We start from the raw sequence: 13593 nt of genomic DNA, 5'->3' as shown, positions 1-13593 counted from the left end.
GTGCATTTTGCACCTGTCAAATTCTGGTGCTGTTGTTGATGCAGTGACATGCGACAATTCTACGAGCATCCGATCCGCCTAGAGGTCCTTGGGTGTTTATCAGGCACTGCAGAAATTTCATCTGTATGACAGCTTGTTAAATTTTCTTTGAAATCAGATTCCTTCGTAAAACTTTTGTACAACTGGTGCAATGGAACAATCATTAACAACATTACAGCAACCTTGTGACTCATCAAACGTGATATACTGTATCATTAATCCACCGCACATAATGAACTGCGTACGAAATAATTTGCTCAAAGTTGGAATGTTTCCGGTAAGGGAAAGCATTGTTCATGCCGTCTCGACAAGCACAGAATATGCTCTCACCAAAAATTCTTTTCCCATTTCATACCTTCCACACGGACAAGATGCATTCCACTATTATTACCAGGCACGCTTGGAAAACGAGGAGCAACAGGCTGGACTTCGTGATGTGCAAAGCTGAGGAAGGCAGTCTTACGCCCAAATGCCCTTCAAAAAATGAGTGTCAAATTTGCAGTTAAGATGGAGAACTCTTCATGCACATTTTATGGGTGCATATGCAGTGTTACTGTTTGTTCTGAACAGTGGTAGACTTGTAACCTGGGTGATTTTTTTTTCTTTCCAGCTTTTCAGTGCGTCTACTGTCAAAACTATGGAATTTTACAGTAAGCATGACGCCTCAAAGAAGCTGCATGGTTCTACAACGCCATTAGACTTTACCAGGAGATGAATACCCTTTTTGACAGTTTGAATTCTAAAAGGCCAGAGGACGTCTACTACTTTGAAGCTGAACACATTGCTGCAAGAAATATTCCAGTGTTTTTTGGGAAACTGTTTCTCTTTTGTTCCTCTTTTGAGCCTACCCATATTTATCTGCAAGGTTTTGAAAAAGAAAGTTGCTGGCTGGATAGTTGCTGCAAATGCATGGAAGAGCTTGAAAACAGAGGCAGGTGTGTTTTCTTAGCAATCACACCCGTGAGGCTCTTCGAATAACCTTTTAAGCACTATTTCACTCGCTGAGAGCCTCTTGTAATCTGATTCTCGATATTTATTGGTGGGAAAGTTTGAACAAGACCCGTTGGAGGTATATAAGATTACCTTACTTTTATCTTGCGCAATAGCAGTAATAAAGATTTTACCTTTCGGAGATTCTTCGGTATAGTGATGCATGTTGCTGGCGAATGAAGGCAGCCAATAGTCTAGCAGTTTTTGTTCATATATCAAATGCTTTCAACGAACGACTTAATCCAACCCCCAAAGCGAGCGTCGGTCAGTGAAGGTAGGCCGCAACTGCTTCTCAAGCTGTTCCACAAAGGGAGCTCTGCTTCTAACCATGTGATCAGTCCTATATTTTAAAACGAGCAAATTAAAGCGACAGAATACTGGAATTTAGGTCTCAAGCTTTTTTCGCCGCAGTGGAAAGATTGATGTCTAAAATGTTCGATTCCGTAACGGTTTTGTTAGAAACGCTGTATTTCATTTTTACGAGGAATTTTTCAATCAATGCATGCGCTCGTTTTTATGTAGTCCGATGCTGGAAACCATGAACAGCGACCGCGAAGATGACTGGTGGTCGACAAAAAAGACGTACCGAAAGCATATGTAACTTTCACTCGCCAGACAGTAATCAGACATTTTTTCGCGTAGAATAACGTCCTTTTCAGTTTCACACTCAATGCTGTTACGGCACAATAACGCACGCCATCGTCGACGAAAGTTTCAGTGGGCACTGTCATGGCTGCATTCACGAAATTGCAAACACTGTGGCGCCATCTAGCGGCAAAACCTGAAAGCATACCTCGCTGTGCGAAAGCAGGGGTGGATTTTATTTGGCGCACTGGAGAGAGCGCAAAATATAATAAATTATGGCAAGCAATACTGGAAGAAAAAAAGAACAATGTGCAGTTACGAATATCAGCGATATTTTGCTGACATGTAGTTAGGTGGGCGCCTACACTGAAAGTTCTAGGGTTTCTCCATTAGATAGCGCCTCGGTTGTTTTTATGCGATTTTCAATGGCAAATTATTATTGTAAAGTCTTTTTTCTTTGATATTGTAGTGCTCGATCTGTAGTATATAGGGCAAGATTTTTTCATCTCCACCATAATCTCATGAAATATTTTGGCTGTGTTCTGTCCCTTTAATATTGAACATGCAGGTTTTGGGCTCTCATCACAAGTTCAGCCCAATAATTTTGTATCCCTGGTGTTGATGTAGAAACAAGCTGGCAATAATTCTCTAAAATTTATATTTTGTCGACTTTGCCGTTTTCATAGAAGGGTAGCGTGGGGCTTGTCTGTTCTGTGATACGAATGGGCTATAATATAAGTATCACGCTATTAGGCTCTGAGTGCCTTCAGTGTGTGCTATGTAGTCCAGTAGCTGACTAATTGGGGATGTAGGTAGGTGAATTACTGATGAAAGCGTAACTGAAATAAAAGTGCTGTTAAATGTAAACGCTATCTACAAAAGATAGTAACCTTGCTACCCATTTTAGTGAATTTAGTACCATTTTCGAATAATGGTACTAATATTTATTTTGCCTCTTCTTTTTAGCAAGGAGTCAGCAATTTCAGGCTGACTCCTTGGTCGTTCTGGACGACGTCCTTTTTGAGCCTGGTGACTTTACACCTGCTGCCCCAGTTGCCCATCAGCAGAATTCCCCAAAATAGGGTATATTTGACTATCTCGCATGTTACGTTGCCAAACACGTCTCAACACTGAGCTGCTCCAATTGTGTGGAAATTCCGAAAAGTGCCCAACAAAACCCTTCTGGCCTGATGCTTGCAAGATCTAAAGGATATATTGAAGTTCCCTCAAACCAGCTAATGTCTCTGCTCAAAATTGTGGAAGACCACATCGAATCATTTACAGTGGACGGAATTGCTTGCACTGACGTGTACAACAACATTGTGGAGAAGGTTCTGATTGACAGCAGTACTGCCTTACCTGCTTTTGGGTGTAACTCTCACATTGTGAGTACAGCAGCAGAAAGTAGTTCATTTCTTTCTCAGGGCACGCTTGCATTTTTTTTATTGCGAAAGCAATACTACTTTCACTTTTCAGCCCTTGGCGTAGCGAGGCGTTAGCTACCATTGACCTTTAGCGTGACCTTTGGCGCGCCGCCAAGCACGGCTGCGCAAAAACAGGGGCCCCAACTCGCGCAGTCAACTCGCGAGGCGGCAACTCCCAACCGCGGCCGAACTCCCGCTCCCTTCGTGAGGGAGCGCTACAGCCGAAGTGACGTCATCCCATCTGCCATAAAAACAGGGGCCCCAACTCGCGTCGTCGGCTGGCGAGGCGGTAGCTACCAACCACGGAGCTGCAGTTGTGCCACATGCTTCTAAAGCTAAGAAGAATTATGGGGCTGCAGCCGCAGCTACCGCCGGCGGTGCAACGTTGGATACTATAAGAGGCGGCCTAGCGGCAGGTGGAACCAACACAGTCTCCAGGGTTGCTTTCATTTCTGCTGGCGTAAAGAATGCCGTTGAAGCCGGTGCCGGAGCGGCAGTTGTACATTCCGCCTTAACCTCAACCACAACCAAGTATATAGTCCCAGTCACGGCACTCCTTGCCTCGCTACTAGTTATACATAGAATAACCAGGTAGCACCCCCCAAAAAACAATAGTTGAACCATATGCCGTGGCCAGAGTGAATCACTGCATAACCATAAGCATAACCACAAGCACCTCAGCTACCTACACCACCAGCTGAACCTAGGCGTAGCCATAGCTATTGCTTTCGCAATTACCAGGTTTAACCAAGCTAAGCCACTGCGAATTGTTTTCACTAGGGAAAAGAATAAACAGATGCGGATTACTTGGCATGTCACATGTCCGGCAGGCGGGGGAAGAAAGCTGGCGTCTTAAGCTGAGCAGTGAAAAAAGCCGCCTCACAATCGACTAAATTGCATTCCATACAGAATGAAGACACTTCTCTTTTATTTTTGTTAACCTTTCTTTGTACCAGATGAGGATCATATATGCCAGTCTAATTCATTTTAAGCCCGTCTGTTCACCTGCCTTTCTCTCATCATCATCATCATTAGCCTGACTATACCCACTACAGGGCAAAGGCCCCTCCCATATTTCTCCACTTAACCCGGTGCTGTGCTAGCTGCATCCACTTGACCCCTGCGAACTTCTTAATCTCATCCGCCCGCCTAACTTTCTGCCGCCCCCTGCTACGCTTTCCTTCCCTTGGAATCCAGTTTGTTACCCTAAGCCACCATCGGTTATCCTTTCTTCGCACTACATGTCCGGCCCATGTCCATTTCTTCTTCGTAATTTCAGCTAGAACGTCTGTAACTTGAGTTATTTCTCTGACCTACTCTGCACGTTTACTATGTCTTAATGTTACCCCTACCATTTTTCGTCCCATAGCCTTCTGGGTTGTCCTCAATGTAAGCAGAACTCGCTTGGTTAGCCTCCGCGTTTCAGTGCCATAGGTGAGTACAGCTAAGATGCAACTGTTGTATACTTTCCTCTTGAGCGATACCGGTAAGCTGCTAGTCATATTCTGCGAGTGCTTGCCAAATGCGCTCCATCTCAATCTTATTCTTCTTGTTATTTCCTTTTCATGGTCCGGATCGGCGGTTACTACCTGTCCTAAGTAGACATATTCGCCAACTATTTTCAGTATTTCGCCACCTAATGTAAACTGCCGTTCCTTCCCGAGGCTGTTGAACATTACCTTAGTCTTCTGCATATTGATTTTCAAGCCTACCTTTCTACTTTTTTTGTCTAGGCCATCAATCATTATTTGCAGTTCATCCCCCGAGTTGCTTAGCAAGGCAAGTCAGCAAATCTCAGATTACTGAGGTATTATCCATCTAACCTTATCCCTAACTGCTCCCATTCCAAGTCTCTGAATAGTTCCTCTAAGCAAACTGTGAATATTACTGGGGAGATTGCGTCTCCTTGCCTAACACCTTTCTTTACGGGAATTTTGTTACTTTCTTTAGGCAGAACTATGGTTGCTGTGCTGCCACTATATATATATCTTACAGCACTTTCACGTACGGCTCGTCTACCCCCTGATTTCGCAATGCCTCCATCACCGCCGAGGTTTCAACTCAGTCAAATGCTTTTTCGTAATCAATGAATGCTATGTATAAGGGCTGGTTATATTCCGAGCATTTTTCTATCACCTGATTGAATTGATGGTATGGATATGATCGCTAGTAGAGTACCGTTTCCGAAACCCTGCTTGATCCTTTGCTTGATTGCAGTCTAAGGTTGTCCTGATTCTATTAGCGATTACCTTAGTAAATACCTTATACGTAACAGACAGTAAGCTGATTGGTCTGTAATTTTTAAGGTCCTATAGAGTCCCCTTTCTTATGAATGAGGATAATGTTTGGATTCTTCTATGGTTCCGGTACCGTCGATGACACCAGGCACTGCGTATACAGGGTGGCCAGTTTTTCTAGCACGATATTCCCCCCGTCCTTCAGCAAATCTGTATTTATCTGATCCTCTCCAGCTGATTTCCCCCTTTTCATAGTTTCTAGTGCTTTCTTGACCTCGTCCTTCGTCACTGGTGGAACGTCTGACTGTTTTTCTCTACCGCCAATCTCATTACGGTCCTGACTACTTTGGCTACTGTAGAGATCTGTATAAAACTCCTCGTCTACTTTGACTATCTTGTCCATATTCGTGATGACGTTGCCCGCTTTGTCCCTTATCGCATACACCTGGTTTTTGCCTATGCCCTATTTCTTCTTTACCGCTTTAAGGCTTCCCCCGTTCTTCACAGCGTGCTCAATTTTCTCCATGATATACTTCCTTTTATCGGCCGCCTTGCGTTTATTGATTAGCTTCGATATCTCGGCCAATTCGATCTGGTCTGTAGGAATGGAAGCTTTCATACTCTGGCGTTTCCTCATCAAATCTTTCGTCTCCTTAGACAGCTTACGGGTATCCTCTCTACTATCCTACCGCCTACTTCTACCGCACACCCGGTTATGATATCTCTGAAATTATTGTTCCTTGCTTCTAGGGTAATGTCGCCATCCTCAGAGCTGAATACCTTTTCTGTAGCGAGATCCTGAACTCTTCTGCCCTTCCTCTCACCGCTAATTCGTTGATGGGTTTCTTTCTTACTAATCTGTTGCGTTCCTTCTTGAGATTTAGGCTAATTCGGGACCTCACCATTCTGTGGTCACTGCATCGCACTTTCCCGATTACCTCTACATCTTGCATAATGGCAGGGGTTGAGCACATTATGAAGTCGATTTCATTTTTAGTCTCCCCGTTAGGACTTTTCATGTCCATTTCCGGTTCATCCCTTTGCTGAAGAAAGTATTCATGATTTGTAAGTTATTGCGCTCTGCAAACTCAACTAGCAACTTCCCCCTGCTATTCCTAGAACCAATGCCATAGTCACCTACTGTCTTGTCTCCTGCCTGCTTTTTCCCTACCTTGGCATTGAAGTCGCCCATTAGTACAGTAAACTGCGTCTTTACTTTTCGCATTGCCGATTCTACATCTTCGTAGAAGCTTTCAACTGCCTGGTCCTCATAACTACATGTGGGTGCATAGGCCTGTACAACCTTCAGTTTATACCGCTTATTAAGCCTAATTACGATGCCTGCCACCCTCTCAATATACTATAGAATTCATCTATATTACCCGCTATATACTTATTGACAAGGAAACCTATTCCTAGTTGTCGCCTCTCTGGTATGCCTCGATAACACAGTACATGCCCATCCTTCAGTACAGTATATCCCTCATTCGGCCTCCTAACCTCACTAAGCCCTATGACATGCCATTTCATAGCCTCTAGTTCCTCTAACAGCACTGCTAAACTAGCTTCACTAGCTAGGGTTCTAGCATGTAGCTCTCTCTCGACCTCTACTAAAGTTTTTCTTGGTATCTACTATGCTGTAAAACATTGGTAGTCTGTTCTATTACTACATGGTGACTGTCTTGACCTAATCTTGACTCCCCTGTTTATGACTGCAATGTGCGTGATCGTGATTTTTGCTCTATGCATCAAAAAGGTAATTACCTTTTCTTGTTTGGCAAACGCAATAAGTCTTGTAGAACTCTGCGCGTGCCTTGCTGCCTATGTTACGTCGGTTTAATTGTGATCACAGTTCAATATGTGCCGTTATCGTCTTTGTAGAACGCACAAGAGCTTGTTGAAGTTTGCACATGACTTGCCTTCAGTGGAGCTTGTTGTATCTGTTTATCATTCAATGCATTCGATGTATAGTACTTTGTCCACTCCCGCTTTTGCAGCTAAAAGCTGGCTTCCCTGCAGTATTGCAATATAAAATTATTAAGGTGCGTTTTTTCTCCTATTAAAGCAACTCTATATTTTGTTTCTTGTAATTACCACTAAATTTTAATTTTAACTGCAACTTGAAATGTTATTATATGCTAATTGAAATGTCTTAATCTGATCCTGACATTTGTTCTTATCCATGTTTTCGTGTGATAAGTTAGTGTCAGCACCAATCGCCAACTACCTTTTTGGAAATGGAGTTCGAATGGAGACTATCTGCTAAACATTTTGTAGCGCATTCTTGTTCGGTTATTTTATTGCTATGGTTACAAATTCCTGTCACTATGTGGGTCCCAATAAAATTGTTACTGCTCGCATTAATCGTTTGATTATGCGCCAGTGGATTGAAAGTTACTCTCATTTTTAATTCCACCAACTGCAATTTTGTCTTGTATATTTGCGTAGTCAACCAAGACACGCCGTTTTTTTTTTTTGCCGCTCATATACATGAGTTGCTTCTGATTGCTTTCTTTTACTTTGTATTTATAATCTCTACTACAAGACAGTGATTGCTTCCCTGCATTGCCACGTCCTGTTTCAACAATTACTGAATTTCACTGCTACATATGTGAGCGGTCGTTCGTTATGAAACTCGTGTCTTGAACATTTCTTCGCATAATTACTTAGCAACAATTTCTTTCTGCTGTATCTAGAATATGTGCTGGTGTTGAAACAAAGTTACTTGTTTTAAAAATTTGTACAGAATATTGCCTGTTGATAGCTCTATAATGACATTTTCCGGTCTGAATATTAAACATCAATGTCTGTTAACGCCTATTTGCTATTGCTCTTTTCATTAGTCATTTATTTTAGTTTTCTGAAACCTAAAGTGTATAGTTAAAGTTTTTGAAGATTGATTGAAGATTGAACCCAAAGTTATAAGCTCAGCTGGATAACCTTAGCTTATCCAGCTGAGCTTATAACTTTGGGTTGCAATAAAATAACCAAAAAGATTAAATCGCCGGCATTGCTGCCGCCTTCACAGAAAGAACAAAAACGGAGAAAGTTCGCAGTCCTCCCCTATGTACATCGCCTTTCTCATGGTCTTAAAAATGTTGCCCATAGGTATGACGTTGATGTTTTTTCGGCCCTAATAAGCTCAATAAAATTTGTTCAGTGGCAGAAAATAAGTCCCGCAATCCTAATAAATCTGTAGCGTCTTGTGCTGTTAAACACGATAAAAGATTTGTGCCGTGCTCCAAAGGGGTAGTTTATAAAATTCCCTTGTCCTGTGGTCAGATATAAATTGGGCAAACGGAACGATGTATTAACACACGTCTCAGAGAACATCTCAACTCATTAGAATCTAATCGATCCACTAATCTAGTTTATCATTACCGTGAGTGTCAATCCTGTTTTCCGTCTTTGCATTTTACTGACATTTTATACAAACACCCCGACCAGTTGACCAGGGAAATCATCGAGGCGTATAATATGGCTAAGAAAGAAAGATTGTGTGTCAGCAAACCTTCCTTGCTCCTGCTTGACTGCGAAGGTGCATATCTGGACATCACATAGTAACACGTGCGGTCTGGTTTCGGTGTTTTATTGTTTCTGTAGCTTATATAAATGTGTTTTCTGCGATTCAGCTTTAGTTGAGAGTCAGCGCTTGTTCCTGTTTCTTCCTCTCGTCCCCGTTTGTTCGCGCTGTTCTTTTTGGATGAGTACCTTCAGTTCACGTCGGCAGAAGCAACACTTCTTTGAGTTCAGCTGAAGGCAGGCTCTTCCTAAGACTTCAAGAATGGCATCAAGGCGATGAAGATGACTCTGAAGGTTAAAGAAAATACAATGACGTCATCGAGATACCATAAGCATGTCGTCCATTTGAAGCCGCATAAAAGAAAGTCTATCTGCGCTCGAATGTTGCGGGCGCATTACACAGGCCAAAAGGCATCACCTTGAATTGGTAAAAGCCATAGGGAGTGACGAAGGCAGTCTTCTCTCGGTCCCGTTCGTTGACTGCGATCTGCCAATAACCGGAAAGAAGGTCAATCGAAGAGAAATAGCTGGCACCCTGCTAGCAGTCCAAGGCATCATATATCCTGGGCAGTGGGTAAACGTACTTCTTTGTAACCTTATAAGGTGTCAGTAATCGACGCAAAATCTCCAGGTATTGTCCTTTTTAACAAGCACGACAGGTGAAGACCAGGTGCCGCTCTGTCAACTTCATTTTGTATGACGCGGCGTTCAGAAATGGCGATTTGGTAAGGTTTCTTGTGAATTTGCTGGCGTCTCCAGCACCGATGCGACGAGTCACTAGGAACGTTTGACCCAAGGGGCGGTCGCCAAAATCAAAATATATCTGTACGAAGTCAGAAGACTCGTAAGTGCTTTAACACTATCTTGACGAGAGTCAGGAGCAACCATTCCTGATATAGGGCCCTCTAGACGGGAGGACGGTGCAGGTTGTGGCGGTTCTTCAGCATTAGGGTCAAGTAAAAGAGCTGATACAATAAAGGCAGACAATGGGATCAATTTGGCGAGAGAAATGCCCTCAGGAAGCACTTGACAAAAAATATAAAGTTCAAGACCGGAATATAACTTCGGTCGTTCGCTACGTGCACGATATTGTAAGGGTTTTACGCTGCAGAGTCACGTCGCTTAAGGGGCAAACAACGTAGTCGCCATTAGGACATGGGCACAAACACAGCGGTTTCGGGCGTGTAAATGTAGCGGAGACGGAGCGTTGAAATTGGAGGAGCTTGTTCGTCGGGACAAAGCAGCAGGTCTAGCTGAAGCAGCCCTGAAGAACAGCCAGTGAGAGCTGAGTGGGAAGTAAGAAAGTCGAGCCCTAATATAACGTCTTGAAGACAACTGGTGAGGAGCTGTAAATAATGTGGCGGTCGGCAATGCTGATTAACGCAGTACACATACCAATCACATTAACTGTATTGCCATCAGCAACGCGAACTGTAGATGAGATAACTGGTGTGAGAACTTCCTTCAGGCATCGACGGAGCGTGGAACTGAAAACAGAAATGAGGGCGACAGTGTCAATAAGGGCAGAAACTGGGATTCTTCAACATGCACATCAATTACATAACGTCTGGGTGCGTAGGTCTGTACCGAGTTGGCAGTCCGGGTCGATAATGCAGCTTCACTACCGGGCGCTGCACTCTAGGTGCCAGTGTATGTTTGTAGTTTGTAAGAAAGAATGTTTGTAGTTTTTGATGTATTTTTGATGGTGCGATAATTGTAAATAAAATGAAGTTTTTGAACTGAAATATAAGGAGCACTCTGAATATGGTCGGTGAGCGGTAAATTGGCATCTAGGAGTTTGCCAATTAATAGGCCAATGCATCTACTGTGGTAATCATCGAGAATTTTAGAATGGTATAATCACCAACAATTCCTCTTAGGCATGCTAGAAAAATGAAGTTGAGACATATAAACCAGAGATAGGTTCCCCGATTTATGAGCCGCTGATCGCATGAGGTGTATGGCAATTAGTAACGCAGCTGCCTACTACAAAAATGCGGTGTTAAAAAAGCTTACAGAGAGCCGAAGTTACAAAAGGGGGGGACACTAACAATTACAAACTTCATATGCAGACGAGTTAAATGTAATGTGTGGTATGGAATATTCGAGTAATGATTACTCAACTAGAAGCAACAATGAGCACGTGGAAAGGGCTAGGTCACGAAAGAATTGAAATTGAGTCACGTAGGGAGGAATAGGAAAAAAGAGAGGTTGAGACAGAGAGGAAGCGGGTGCTGATCTGCATGCAGGGATAGCGATATCGGGTCTGAAGGAAGATAGCGCGGCAAGTATAGTCGCTGCAGGACTAATTCAGTGTCCATGACGTTGGAGAAGCTCAAAGTTCGATTGGGTCTCGGAGTGAGGATGGTTGAGAGATGGTAGAGCTAGCCGATCCTATCCTTGCTTCACGCCCAAGCGCTCTGGCCGGCCTTGCGATTCCAATGGCGCCGTGAACGTTTACTCTCATGTGTCACCAACTACTACTTCCACGCAAGACGGAAGAGGCACAGTCGGCCGATATCGTTTGGCAGATCGTCAGTGAACACATTTTCTGTGATTTCTTTGCAACTTTATGTCAGCGTACGTGGTCGAGAGCTGTCAGGCGCGGTGTTTTCTCGGACCCGCCCACAGCCGCGGCTGCTCCCGTGGAGTTTATTTTGATATCTGCTTCTTCTGTTTTGAAATTATGCCATGTACTCGAAACATGAGTGCATAAGATTCTGTACTTGGCGATGTTTTCCCAGGATGTCCGATGGCTGTTTACTAGCTGGAGCTTTATTTAACTCATTATTAAGCGTCGAGAATGTTCTGGGCCAGAGTCACCAAGGAAAACCAAGCCCGCCAGGTTGGGGGAGGAGGGTGTGGAAAGTGAGGTGACTGCATTGCAACAGGGCAGGGAAACATGATCTTAAGAACAATTTGGGCATGTGGAGGAATGTCTGATTACTAGCTGTGTACAAACAGATATCGCTGCTTGCGTCGCAGAAAATGTAAGCTGAGCCAGCCGAGCTCCCTCTGCTGTCACTAAATTTCGGGCCGCCGCGGTCTCCCACGTTTTCCAGGACGAATCGGCGTGACGGCCTGGTTAGCGTCCTTCAGGGCTTGCGTCGCCGAAAAGCCAATGAGGCAGGAACGCGGAGAATAACTTAGCGTAGCGATCACGCGCTAAGTGTTCAACATGGACTGCGGTGACATTTTCGCTTGCGTGCTGTAAGTTTTCTGATCGGAGAGAACAGCGTGTGGGCGGGAAACAAGTAAACGGTGCTGCGGCTCATCTAGTAGGCGCTAAGTGTGCCCTTTATAAATTTCATGCATAGCAGATTTTATGCTGCGCACTTAGTTTCACGCGTCTGCTCCGCTGAGGCATTAGCGTTGTCTCACGTGCAATCGCCCTAATGGGGATCACATCCTAACGGTACCTAACACGTCTATCATAAGACATGTTTTAGGTGCAAACAAAACTCAAAATATTACTGTCGCCTGTTTTCCGGGTTCGAACCCGACCACGGCGGCTGTGTTTCGATGGAGGCGAAACGAAGTGGCGTCCGTGTGCTGTGCGATGTCACCGCACGTTAAAGACCCCAAGGTGGTCGAAATTACTCCGCAGCCCTCCACAACGGCTCCCCTTTCTCGCTTTCCAATTTCACTCCCACCTTCGTCCCTTCCGTTAAAGCGTGGTTCAGGCGTCCACAGAGCAAGTGTGACAGATACTGCGCCTTTCCCTTCCTGTGAACCAATTATTATTATTATTATTATTATTATTAATAATAATAATAATAATATTATTATTATTATTATTATTATTATTATTATTATTATTATTATTATTATTATTAATATTATTATTATTATTATTATTATTATTAATATTATTATTACTATCGCCTGTAGCTCCGGCAGCGGATCCACGCCCTTGAGCGCCCAGCTGCACCTCTAGCGCCCAGAACTGACCCTATACGAAATTTAGGCGGGAGTTCCATGACCAGATGAAACATTGAAGGACTCTGCTGCAAGTTTCAATCTGATTCGAGATATTCTAACCTGTCCATGAAAGGTTAGCGTATCTAACATAGGGTGCGCTAATATATTAAAAATAATAAACTTGCATTCATTCATTCAAGACTTCATGATTGCGACAGGCAAGCTCAAGTAAAAAATAAGGGGGGCGGGGGGAGGAGCGGTAGAGGGGCTACGTGTAGCCACAGAGCTAAGATGGGCACACATAAGCTTGACAACGCAAACAAAACGTAATCAATTACATTCCAGCATGGCAAAATGAGAAATTAGGCACATGTAACTCGTACATTAAAATATCTGAAATGAGTACATGCAAATCAGAAATCCTTCAAAAGCTTAAGGCTTATCTGACAAGAAAAAAATTACTATATAATGATCATTGACCGGGGAATTAAAATTATAGGATTTGATGCGTAGTCAATGCTTGGTAATTTTCTGTAAATTTACGGACGTACACCTGAGCGTAAAAAAATTTACAAGGAAAAAATTTAAGCGGTTGCCAGAGTTCACGAGGTGGCCCTGAGTAAGTTTTGCCCAATATTTGGCAGAATATCTATATTCGAATTACCATAGACTTCGACTTAGCCAAGAAATTTAAGGTGTCGTATACTTTCGAATGAAAGGCCACATGATCCCACCGCGGGCACGAAGCATAAGTAGATTTTTCTTAAAGGCATGGCTAATGCCGCCTCAATCGGCGAAGGATTGGACATTATGAGCAGATAATATCGGCAGACCAAGTAGAAAGGCTTGGTCTGTGAAACAAAATGATCTGCAAC

At 43.4% G+C, this 13593-nt stretch overlaps 1 pseudogene; it reads left to right on the top strand.

Annotated features, from left to right (window-relative positions):
- The first annotated feature begins 735 nt into the window (after positions 1 to 735).
- On the top strand, positions 736 to 3894 carry LOC146187564 (uncharacterized; annotated as a pseudogene).
- The last annotated feature ends 9699 nt before the right edge of the window (positions 3895 to 13593 follow it).

The sequence above is a fragment of the Amblyomma maculatum genome, chromosome 6, assembly GCF_055883805.1.
Source record: "Amblyomma maculatum isolate TAMU_Amacu chromosome 6, ASM5588380v1, whole genome shotgun sequence".
NCBI classification, from domain to species: domain Eukaryota; kingdom Metazoa; phylum Arthropoda; class Arachnida; order Ixodida; family Ixodidae; genus Amblyomma; species Amblyomma maculatum.
Note: the sequence above shows the minus strand (reverse complement) of the source record. Positions and strands in the feature narration are given on the sequence as shown.